Source organism: Hakea prostrata, chromosome 5, assembly GCF_041222555.1.
Source record: "Hakea prostrata isolate BN-2017 chromosome 5, UWA_Hpros_2, whole genome shotgun sequence".
NCBI lineage: Eukaryota > Viridiplantae > Streptophyta > Magnoliopsida > Proteales > Proteaceae > Hakea > Hakea prostrata.
In genome coordinates, this window is record NC_142604.1 from 54497936 (window position 1) to 54510826 (window position 12891).

The 12891-nt window shown below is 36.5% G+C and overlaps 1 pseudogene; it reads right to left on the reverse strand.

The window, feature by feature from the left end:
* Nucleotides 1-7033: 7033 nt before the first annotated feature.
* Nucleotides 7034-8206, reverse strand: LOC149016587 (salicylic acid-binding protein 2-like; annotated as a pseudogene).
* Nucleotides 8207-12891: the final 4685 nt, after the last annotated feature.

Genomic DNA, 12891 nt, shown 5'->3' on the forward strand with positions numbered 1-12891 from the left:
CTAAAGCAAAACAAGGCTTTATAGCTCTTAAACTAAATATGTCCAAATGACAAGGTTGAGTTTTGGTTTGGGGGGGGGGGGGGGGGGGGTCATTTTGAAAGTGCTGAGTTGTCTATGTTTTGACCCAAGTGGTGTGAGCTCATAAATTGTCTCACATCTACCCCCCTCATTTTCTGTGAAAATCAATGGGGTACCTTATTCTTGCTTCACTGTCTCTAGAGGCCTAAGGCAAGATTGTCACTTGAGCCCCTATTTGTTTTGCTAATCATGGAAATTTTATCTAGGTTGTTAGGCATTTTTAGGCTTGAGGATGCTTATTGGAGAATTAAAATTGTTAGGAATGCTCCAGAAATAACACACATGTTCTTTGCTAATGATATCTTCATTTTTTATTGTATAACTGTGGATGTTATTTATGTTATCAAGAGTGTATTAAATATTTTTCCAAATATTACTAGACAGGTGGTAAACTTGGACAAAAGTGAAGCCTTCTTCAACAAAAATATCCCCAACCCTCCAAACAAAGATCTTGGACTTACTAGGGACTAGGGAAATGAATAAGAAAACACTCTTACTAGGTCCCAATATGTTCCATGACAGAGATAAACCAAAAGCCTAAAACCAATATTAAGGAAGATGAATGACAAGTTGGTAGGTTGGAAGTTTCATTCACTATCCTATGATGGGAGAGCTGTTATCATACAATCTGTGCTATAAGCTCTACCAATCTACCATATGCAATACATCTTCTTCCCTAAGAAGACTTGCAAATCAATGAACTCAATTTATCAAGGTGCTGGTTAGGTAAATCTAATCCAAATAAAACTCTTACACTCATCTCTTGGGATAAATGTTGCTTAGCCAAAGATAAGGGAGGGTTTGGTTTAAAAAAAATGGAACTTATGAACAAGGCTCTTCTTAAGTAGGAATTGAGGCTCTTAATGGAGCCCAATTCTATCTGGGCTAGATGCCTAAAGGCTAAATGTTTCCCTATTACGTCTCTGTTTGGTCCCAAGGTGAGGAACTGATTTGGCTCTTGATATGAAATAGTTTGCTTAAAATTATTCCTCCTCTTGCAGGAATGGTGTTCAAGAAAGTGAGAAATGGACAATAAACCTCTTTATGGTTGGATTCATGGGTCAAATCAACCTTTGATCATACTAATGGAGACTTCAACTAACATTTTCAATCAAGAAACATCAAGTAGCAAATGTGGTGGGAAGTTGAACTCGCTTTACGTGAAAGATTTCATTCACTTTTGGCAATGAAATTGTCACTGCGATCAATAAAATTTTGTTAAACTCGGAATAGGACCTTTGGATCTTAAACTTTTCTACTTCTGGCTACCTCTCCACAAAATTAGCATATAAGGAATTGTTGACCTCAATCAATGCACCCCTGCCCAATATCACAAACACTTGGTGGAATTTCTTTTGGAAGATTAACATTCCTCCGAAATTTAAACATTTTGTTGGTGTTTACTGAATGCAGGGTAACAGTTAAGGAGCTATTATCCAAATGGATTGAGACTCATGCTCGTTGTCTGCTTTGTAGTCAAGGCATCAAATCAAGGTGGCATTTATTTATCAATTGTGAATGGACTAGAAGAATTCGGGTGGCTGGACTATTAGGTTTAAGAACAAAAAATCTTTCACATTCTGACATATATGAGTTTTGCTTTCACTTTTTGATAACTCTCACCCCAATAAGGCTACATTATGGTGGATATTTTCAATTTTGATGATTAGTTGCTGTGGTATTTGGTTGCTACATGATGATGTTATCTTTCTGAACTTCATCCTTCTAGGGTGATGAAGTTTGTCCAACATTGGTCGAATGCCCTGAAACTTAAACTACCTAGAGGAAATAGTTTGAAACCTAGCTAGAGGGAAAAGATTTAGGCCTAACACAACTAGGATGTTTCATGCTCTGAGAAGCCCCAATTTAAACAATAAGAAGTCTTAATGTGTGCAGGAGTGGATCACAACGAGAATGATAGTTTGGGGTGCTGCTGGGGAATCATTCACGGAGGCCATTTGAAGTATTGTAAAATAAGAATCTGCGCAGGATCAGATCCGAGCAGAGCGGTAATAGAAGGGTAACTGCAAGGAATGGAAACAGCTCAGAAAGAGGGTGTTAGGAACTTAGGATTAATGGCTCTATATGGACAAATTTGGAGTCCTTGCAAGTTACTTTCCACTTCCAATAAAATATATGGCCGATTAATATAGCCTCAAATCTTTTACAATTGGCATCTAAAACAATAAGGATAAAGGTCGAACGAATTGAGGATAAAGAACTGTTAGAATTGTTTCTCGGTCTAGCAGTATTTATTCATCTTTATGTAGTTGACAGTAAACCCTAACGAGAAAGAAAACCATAGTTATCCTCTAGAACCAAAGGCTAATACCCATTAGACTAGGTTGTTCCACAGATCAGTTCAAGCGTGCCAGAGACCACGGCTGATTGAATTTAGTTTTGCTTTCATTTCCAACCAAGTTGCATCTCCAGCAGCATTAGCATTCTCAAGAGAAGATGAATATTGTCTAGCAATGTTAGGATATGAGCAGTTAACTCTAATAGCCTCAACAGCATCACTTCATGACCAGATCTTTGTACCATCTTCTCCCCTAATTTCACGGGAAAATTGGCTATCATTTCACGTTGGAATTGAGTATAAACTGCTAAATCGTCTTCAGCCACGAAAAAAAAATCCTCTGTTGTGCACATCTCTCTACTGTGCACAGCAGTGTACTTTTGTACCAAATAGAGACGGGGGATTCACTGTAAATACAAGCTTGGCTCATTATTACTGAAATAATGGCCTACTTCTTCACATCAATCGCGCAATACATGCAGTTATTGATAGACAGAAGAATCACGGTATGCACTTTCGTGTACTAGCTAAAGCGTGACATATGTCTGGGGGAGATCATATTCACACCAGTATCGTAGAGCATTAAGTTCAGTTATTTTATTGTGACGAACAATTATTTAGTTTATCGGGATGATAAAATCATAAGAAGAATAGGACTTTCTTTGGTGACAAAAAATTGAATTCTAAGAATAAGTTTCGAAATTTTAAAATCCTTAATAGTCTTGTATTTACTTTGTTTTCTCAACCAACCATTTGGTACAAAAGTACAGTGCTGTGCACAGTAGATGATGTTTTCCCTCATCTTCTGAACATCATCTACATACATATGACATCAAATATTCTGTTCAAGGGCATCTCATCTTTCAAGTATAGTGTACATAAATATGTCATGCAACTATTCTACTAACATGAAATCTAATCTTCCCTGTAGAAACTAAATAAATCTGGCATGGAAAATATTTACACTCCAACCAATCTAATCTGGGTGGGTGGATGTACCTCAGGACACATTTCATAGAGTCTAGTAGTCAAAAATTTGTCACCAAAAAAGTACCAAGTTTCATTCCCACCGGCAGTGATGCAAGTGTCTTCCCAGTACCGTGGAAATAGTGATTTGTTTTCCCTTTTTTTTTTGGGGAAAATTACGTTAATAGCTTCTTTTAGGTTTCCTCTTACAAAATTAGCCATTCAATGTTTCACTTTACAAAAATAGCCAAAATATTGATTTTTCATTTCTTTGGATACTTTTACCCCTCAAATTGATCACATCGAGCGAAAAAATCACTATTTTGTCCAAAAGGGAAAAATTATTATTTTTTTAAACCCTTTGGACATTTTCACTCCTATGCCGATACGGTCAATTTTAGGGGTAAAAATGTCCAAAAAGGTGAAAAAACACTATTTTGGCTAATTTTGTAATTACAAACTTAGTTTTAGCTAGTTTTGTAAAGTGAAACATTGAATGGCTATTTTTGTAAGGGAAAACCTAAAACCAGCTAATCATGTAATTTTTTCTTTTTTTTTCTTTTTTTTTTCTCTCTCTCTCTCTATTTCAGGTTTCATAAAGAAATAATGATTTGTTTTCCCTTTCTTTCTTCTTCTTCTTTATTTTCTTTTCGTTTTTTCTTTTTTTATTTTTTTAGTTTTTTTAATAGGTATTGGAGACGAGAGCAATGGCGCTTTGCCCTTGATCCTAAAAGGATTCGAACTTTGACCTCTTCTTGAAGGTATTGATTTTTTTATAGTTGACCATTCCACGGAGTTAGTAATGATTTGTTTCCCTATTCCTTTCGGATTATTTAGACTGTGTTCCATTATTGGATTCTAGAATCTGAGTCTACAGAATCCAAATTTACGAATTAAATAAATGTTTAGTTACAAAAAATAAATGGATTCGATAAAATCAAGTGATTTACTAAAATATATTTTTAAACCTAGAAAGGATTAAATATTGTGATCTCTTAAAACTCAAACTCAAGAATGAATCCGTATTTAGACGTACGGTATAAAAGGGGAGGATTTTAGAGAATCCAAATTGTCGGGCTTTCTCCTCACTAGAAATGAAAGATACACTTAAGTCTTCTTCTCTAAAGACTTCTACTCGCTTCTCCAATCTGAAGCTTTTCCTGCAGCTCTCTCTCTCTCTCTCTCTGTGTGCAGGAAGGAAACCGTAGTTTCTCCCATCATCTCTCTTTTCAATTATATGTTGTGGAAATCTGAATGTGCTTGATTTAGCAATTAATCTTAGGCAGACGTTCTATTTTCTCTCTAGTCAATTTGGAGCAGATGAGTTGTTGTTTGAAACTAGGGGAATGATAGAAGTGGAAAGCTTGTTACTGGAATCAACAAGACCATTAATTCCTTCCTTTGAGGTCTTACCTTAACTGCTTGTTCCTTCTCCCCTTCTTTTTTTTTTTGCTAATGGGTTTGAATGCTCAGTGTAAGCAAACAATTTATTAATTACAAACTTGATTCCAGAGAACCAAATTCTATTGAACCATATTGCAAATCAAATCTAGAATCGACAAAATCCATCAACCAAACACATATTTAGGGTTTGTGTTGGTTACATGAATCCAAGAATTTGAAATGAAATGGGGTTTCAAATCTATGGATTCATGGTTCGAAAAATGAACTATTTGGTTAGCCTCAAATCTATCGAAGTTTGAAAAGTTTCATCGGGTTACTCCACGTGAATCCACAAATTTCATTTATTTTATGCTTAGGGTGGAATCCATGGATTTCACCAAATATCCACGAATGTCTTAATTCATGTTTTTAAGCAAAAAGGTGAAATCCTTAGATTCAGATAATCAAACAGGCTCTTAGGTATTGGCTATTGGATTTAAATCGTCATACAATCATAAATGTGTTAGTCATCCTTAGCCAAGCAAGGGTTGCTCAAGTATCTTTAGGTAAATTTCAATTTTTTTTTTTTTTTTTTTTTTTTTTTTTTTTTTGGGTACTGGTGCTTTTTTTAATACTTGAAATGAAATGTCGTTCTCAAGAGTCGAACCCATAACCTCTCCACTAAAAAATATGGATCTTTATCACTCAACCAATCTTGCATTGACTAAATTTTTTTTTTTTTTTTTTTTTTGGACGAGGTCATCTAGGCGCGCGCACACCGATTACATCCTCAGGGGATGCTTATCCTCCGCAAGGATCAAACCCATGACCTCTCCACTGAGAAATATGAATCTTACCACTCTACCAACCCTGCATTAACATAAATTTCATATTATTGATGATTTAAATTTTTTTAATTTAAATCTAATCCTTGATTTAATTCCACACCCTTCTTTGTGCAGACAATGTAAATCTGACCAACGTGAGATGGTTTTTTTTTTTTTTTTTGATGTTTGATGAGAGAAGAGAGAATGTTAACAAGAAGCATTAAAAAAATGAAGAAAAAAATAAATAAAGAGCAAGTAAAATATTTCGCAAGTTCTTATGTATCGAATAAGTTCTTCCTTTTCTGCAGAGTATAGTGCAACAAGCATTTTCTCTCTCTCTCTCTCTCTCTCTCTCTCTCTCTCTCTCTCTCTCTCTCTCCCTACCCACGCTGAACGCAACCTTCATTCTCACCGGTTGAGGCGGAAAGACTCGCCTCTGTAGTCTATCCACCTCCATTCCTCCCGTTTTTCTCCCTCTGCTCCTCCTCTCCTCCTCCTCTTTCCGCCCACTTCACCGTTCTCCTCTACTCGATCGATTTTTCTCTTCTCGTTTTTTATCTTCTCCTCCTCTGATTCGATAACCTAGGTTTTCTCCTCTGGTTCGATAACCAGATATTCTCCTCCTCTCTCCCATTTTCTCCCTTTTCTCCTCTGCTCGATCGGATTTTTTTTTTCCTTTTTATCTCCTCCCTTTGGTTCGACAACCAGATCTGGGATTTTCTTGTCGATCTTCTTGTTTCCCCTCTTACTTTTTCTCTTTCTCTTCGTTTTCTCATTCCTCTCCATCTCTTCCTTGTGTATTATCCAACTCTTCCATCTCCTCTCCATTCTCCGTCTCTTCCATCTCTCCTTTTTCAGGTTCACCAAAAAAAAAAAAAAAAAAAAACAGTTTGCCGTTAGCTTTGGTGGTGCATACTGCAGAACAACCCAGATCTAGAATCCAAGTTCTTCTGCGACGGACTTCACAAGAACACCTCTACGGCAGTGATGGATGACGGATGGCAGGCCAGACCTTCTCCGCAATATTGATGCTCCCAACGCGACAACCACAATTTTGCCCTTGTGGCATGTTTTTGTGTCCGCCCTATGTGGGTGTTGGTGCTTAACTATTGCTGTATTTGTTACAGCTTTCGTTCTAAGGGTTTCTTGGGCTTGACCCATCCCTTAGCCTGGATGACCCTGTCTATTGCATGTACGACAGGTTGGTCAATTTCCGCTCCTTAGTTCGAACCAAACCTTGTGTTTCATGCATCTATCTGTTGTTTTTTTTCCTTTCTTGGGTGTGTCTGTACTTTTCTTTGTTCTTGAATGAAGTGTTATTTACACCAAAAAAAAAATGCAACTAAGTAGCTTTTATTCTATATATACGTGCCACGTGCCAGTGAACATACATAGCACACCCAACACTTTTTTTTTCTTTTTGGTAAAATAGCACACCCAACACAAAAACAGAAACAACAGAAGTACATAATACTGAACCGGGCTTATAGACTGTCCGGTTCAAACCCACCAGCCACCACGCAAGATTGAATTTGGTTTGGGTTTCATGTCAACTCTACCGGCCAGAGTTGTAGCTGCACCAGAATATTTTCTAGCAAAATATAGGATATCAGCAGACAACTCCAAGGGCTTCGATAGCATGACCTCATGACCACATCTTTTTATTACCTTCATTCCCTTCACTGGAAACCTTCTGACCATTTCGAATTGATATTTAGTAGGAATTGCTAAATCGTCTCTTGCGACAATGTAGAACCGATCAACTGAACCATAATTCTCCTTTGTAAGTTGTAATTCAGCCATTTCATTTGTAAAGAATGATCCTGGCCTTTTCTGGGTATGCATTAAGGCGATGTCCTTGCAACCATAAACACAATAAACGTGTCAAACCAATATGCCACTAAAGAGAAGATGCACTTTCAGAAAGAAAAGAGAAAGAGAGAGATAGAGACCTCAGGAGGGCACATTTGGTAGAGCTTTGAACCTAAAGAAGTCATCACCAAAGAAATACCAAGTGTTGTTCCCACTAGTCATGATAAAAGTGTCCAGCCAATCTTGTGGGTACTTAGATCCCTGGAGAGATTGAGACATTAAAATGCAAGGAAGAAAGAAAAAAATGCTCATAAGAGAAAGATCAAAGATAGAAGAGAATAGGGTTCACCTGTTCGATGACATAGGCCATGGGGTGAGAAGTATCAGGCATGTAGGCAGCAATAAAGACAGCAGCAATCGTCTTGTAAGGGTAATTCTCCATTGCAACAGCTATATTGAACCCACCAGCACTGTGAGCCACAAGGAAAACTTTGTGGTCTATGCATTCCATAAGATCAAGCAATGGTTTTGAGTAATCTGTAAATGTAACATTTTCTATTGAATCCATAGCCATGGTGACTGAAGGTCCAAGTTATTGGACTGTAGTCACCTTATAGCCTGCAGCTTCTAAAATGGGTTTCACCTTATACCAATACCATTGTCCTTGGCCAGCACCATGGACAAGAACAATATGACCCAACAACCCTTTAGGCTTTGAAGGGCATGGAGGCTTTGGGGTGAAGTTGCATGTTGGTTGCCCATTAGCAGCCAAGAGCTGCAACACCACCACCACCACTACCACCATAAACAAAGCCATTTCACTCTTGCTGAAACTACCCATCTCTCTCTCTCTTCTGCACTTACTCTTCCTCTTTTCTTCTCTTACAGCTCTTACCTCCCTCGTCCTCTATTTATGGAGCTTTATGAGTTTATTGAAGCATTTAATTGTCATCACAGTGGTCAAGCATGCGAAGGTGCCACGCCAAATGAGTGGTCAGAGTCTACCCAAAAAATAAAAAAAATAAAAAAGTTGGTCGTGTTTCATACTTGATTTGTATTTCTATTCGTGTAAAGAATTCCTCATTTTCAAATGTTGATTGTTATTAAATAAATCCATTGAAATTTCTATCAAAAAAAAAACCATGGTGTAAATTAGATTCAAATCAAAACCCAATCCATTTCCAACCAATCAAGTACGAATGATTTTGATATTTTCAGATAATCCCACTGCCGTTAGTTGAAAATGACCTTGATTTCCTTTTACGGAAGTACGTATCAAAATGTCAGTAAAAAGCAGCCATTTTTTAACCAAAAAGAAAATGTATAAAGCAGCTCACGGGAAGCACATGGCCATGGACGAAATATGGAAGTTTGATACGATATCTCAGCAGATCCCAACTGCTTCAATGACACCTGAGAGAGAGAAGAATACACCTGGCAATCAAGTCATGCATAGAACCTCAAGAATGAGACAACTCCCAGGATATTTGAGGGATTACATATGTAAATAGTGGGAGGAATTTGTATTAGGAGGGAAAGTTATAGAAATTTGAGGAAAGATACAACTGATGTTGTTAAATTGCTGGGTAGCATGGGCTGAGTTGTAACAACTTACCTGATTATAGGCTTTATAAGCATGATGCAAGATGAGGAATAGATAAGGAATAGTACTCTCACCTCTAGACTCTCTGTTTTGTCTCTAACCTTCGTCCATATCTCTTCCAATTCTTCTCTCTTAAACTTAAAAGTTCCTCTGTCACTATCATTGGTCCGACCTGCCAGATATGGCTGAAGGAACTAGAGCACGGCAAGCTGAAGAGATCCTTCGACAGTTGAGCAATGCTTCCACTGACCATGCATCCAAGATTGGTTCTCTACAAGAATCAATGTTTGAACAATGCAATACTCTTGCAGAACAATGGGATACCTTGGTAGAGCAGAGACTTATGCTCACAGAAATTATGTCCAAACTAACTGCTATGGATGGGAGAGTAGCGTCAGGTTCGTCGCTGTCAGACAGCAGGGGAATACTTGGATCTCCTCCATTTACCTCCAGCATCGCATCGACCAATTCGATCCAAACTCGAGCTGCTCGTGTCGATTTTTCCAGATTCAATGGCGCTGATCCCATTGGATGGATTTTCCAAGATGAGAAATTTTTCGAAATACATGGAACTCCAGATGACCAACCCCTCAATCTAGCTTCAATTCACATGGAAAGGCTTGCATTACAGTGGTTCCAATGGGTAAGCAAGGCTAATCTCTTTACTACTTGGTCTTCTTTTACTCAAGCATTAGAAATGCGATTTGGACCGACTGACTTCGATGATCCAAGAGCATCTCTAGCCAAGCTAACCCCGATGACAACAATTGCTTATTACCAAGCTCAATTTGAAGCACTTGCTAATTGAGTGGAAGGCTTACCCACCGATTGTTTGGTTAGTTTCTTTGTATCCGGTCCCAAATCTAATATAAAGGGAGAGGTCAAGGCTTTTCAACCAAAGGAATTAATGGACGCCGTCATGCTCGCAAGAGTTCAGGAGCATAAATATCTCGAATCGAAACGGCCATATGTCAAGGCCACATCATTATCTACAAAAACTCTGCCAATAGTTAACTCCTCTGGCAGTTATGTACAACCGAAAATTTATTCTCCACCTACAACCGCCGGAATCCCAATTAAACGGTTGTCAACAACAGAAATGAAATAGAGAAGGGATCGGGGACTATGATTCAACTGCAACAAAAAATATGTTCCAGGCCATCGTTGTAAGTCGCGGCACTTGTTGCTATTGGAATATGATGATGACAATCAGGACGGTGTTGCGTGCCCTGGTGATATAGTAAATACAACTGCCATGGAAGACATTGATTCTATGTTAACCACTAAAATTTCCTATCATTCATTGGCCGGTTTATCTACTCCAACAACTCTTCATTTTATTGGGTATGTTAATGGAAAACCTTTGCAAATATTGGTTGATGACGGTAGCACGCACAATTTTGTGCAAACCCATGTTGCTCGCTGATTAGGGATGGCCATTACCACCGCTCCAAGTATGTCAGTCCTTGTTAGCGATGGTAACTGTTTACTTTGTGAAGGCCAAATTCCAGAATTTCTCTTGGCAATAAAGACTTATTGATAAGTTGATTTCATGCATATTAGTTTAGATGATTAATTTACTATATTTCCATGTGTTTATAATTGTTTTATATCAATTTACCCTAAGATGATATGAAAATGAATATGTTTCACCTGTTCCTTTAATTTCTATAATTTTTTTGATTTTATATATTTCCTAACAAATTCTAATTAAAATTTATTACTTTTACATGTAGGAAATTATCAATCAAATCTATAAGGGTATTATTAAAAAATTCTATAAAGAGAATCATAATAGAAACCAAACTAGATTTTATTCCACTCCATAGAGGAAAGTCTTGTTCATCAACCAAGTGCACTCTAAAAGCTTCCTCAAATCAAAAACATGGAGAGAATGAGTCATGGCATGTTTTTATATTTTATTTCCTATTTGGGACTTGATCAAAGAAGGAAAAATAATCATATTCAAAGAAGGAATACAAAAAATCCTGTTTTTGAGTGTCTATGTTGAGTTTCGATCAAGCCCTTCATCGGATGGTCATCAGGTGTTCGATCGTGCTGATTTTTGGAGGAGAGCTTCACGACATCTTGATATTAAAATCCAACTGTGGGGTTGTGCATTTGAGATATCTAAGTTAGTTCGATTTGTACGCCAAAACACTCCTTGGTTAAGTTAGATAGGAACTTTGAGTTTGATTCAAACTTTGAATTTAATCTAGGAACCAATTCTATAAAAGGAGAGCATACTCCAGCAAGAAAAATGAGCATTTTTTGGGAGCTTTGGAGGAGCATAGAGAACCTTCTTGGAGCTTTGGAAGAGCGTAGAGGTTGAATTTTGGAGACGTTGGATGGCTTTGGAGATTTGAAACTTGGGAATAAGTTTTTCTTCATCTTCTTTCAATGTTCTTAAAGTCTTCTGTGATGTTTTAAATTTCTAGTATGAACTAATTTAATTTTTTTAGAGATCCGATGTAGCCTATCTTTGAATTTTCACTCTTGAATTCATCAATATAATTCTGAATATTGTTTTCTTTAATTGAGTTTTTACTTTCATTCTTCATGCTTTTGATTAATTGGCCACTAATCAATTGATTTGTTGATCATAATGAATTGAGAGGGGATTTATGTGTTTAGTTCATTGGAGTAAAAGTCATGAATTACATGTAGGATAGAAATATACTTACATGGTTTGTGTAGTTGTTACATGGGAATCCATAGAATTTAATGATTTTAACTCACATAGAAATATATTGGGTTAGCAATTGAAGGAATTTTTATTAGTACTTGAAAGAGACTAGTAGATAGGGAAGGGAATCTCGACTATCAATTACAAAAACATATTTCATATTATAAAGATGGATTAAAGGGTGGGAATGCTTAGTTATGGTGAAATCTGACCCCTAGTTTTTAGCTATTACACAGATCTCAAGTTAAATTTCAAAATAATTCTCTTCTTTATTATTTATTTGAATAAAATTGGTATAATTAATTTGGTACTTAATCTATAGTCCTCAAGGGAACGATTTTTTTATCATTATATTACTTGTTATGATCGCGTACACTTGGATTGTTATTTTTCCCAACAAGCTTGAGAATAAGTTTTTTATCATCTTTTTTCATGCATGTTCTTGAACTCTTCTGTGATGTTTTTAATTTCTAATATGAACTAATTTAATTTTTCTAAAGATCAGATGTAGCCTATCTTTCATCCCCTTCTCATTCTTTTTGCTAACAGGTTTGAATGCTCAATGTAACCAAACAGTTTTAGATCTCAAACTCAAACTAACCAAATAATTTTTCAATTACAAACCTAATTCCAGATAACCAAATTATGTTGAACCCATATTGCATATCAAATCGAGATTCTACAAAATCCATTAACCAAACACGTATTTAGGGTTTATTGGTTACATGAATCCAGGGATTTTAAATGAAATGGGATTTCAAATCTATGGATTCATGGTTCAAAAAATGAATTGTTTGGTTAGCCTAAAATCTGTCGAAGTTCAAAGAATTTTGTTGGGTTATTCCGCATGAATCCTCAAATTTCATTTATTTTATGCTTAGGGTGCAATCCATGGATTTCACCAAATATCCAAGAATGTCTTAATCAACATTTTTAGGTAAAAATGTGAAATCCTTAGATTAAGATAATCAAACAGGCTCTTAGGTATTGGCTACTGGATTTAAATCAATCATAAATGTGGTAGTCATACTCAGCCAAGCAAGGATTGCTCCCAAGTATCATTAGATAAATTTCATATTACTGGAGGATTTTAAATTATTTAATTTGAATCTAAACCTTCATTTAATTCCACACCTTTATAGTTGCAAACAATGTAAATCTCACCAGTGAGATTTTTTTTTTTTTTTTTTTTTTGGCGTTCCTGTATTATTTATTATAATTGTTTTATTGATGTTTT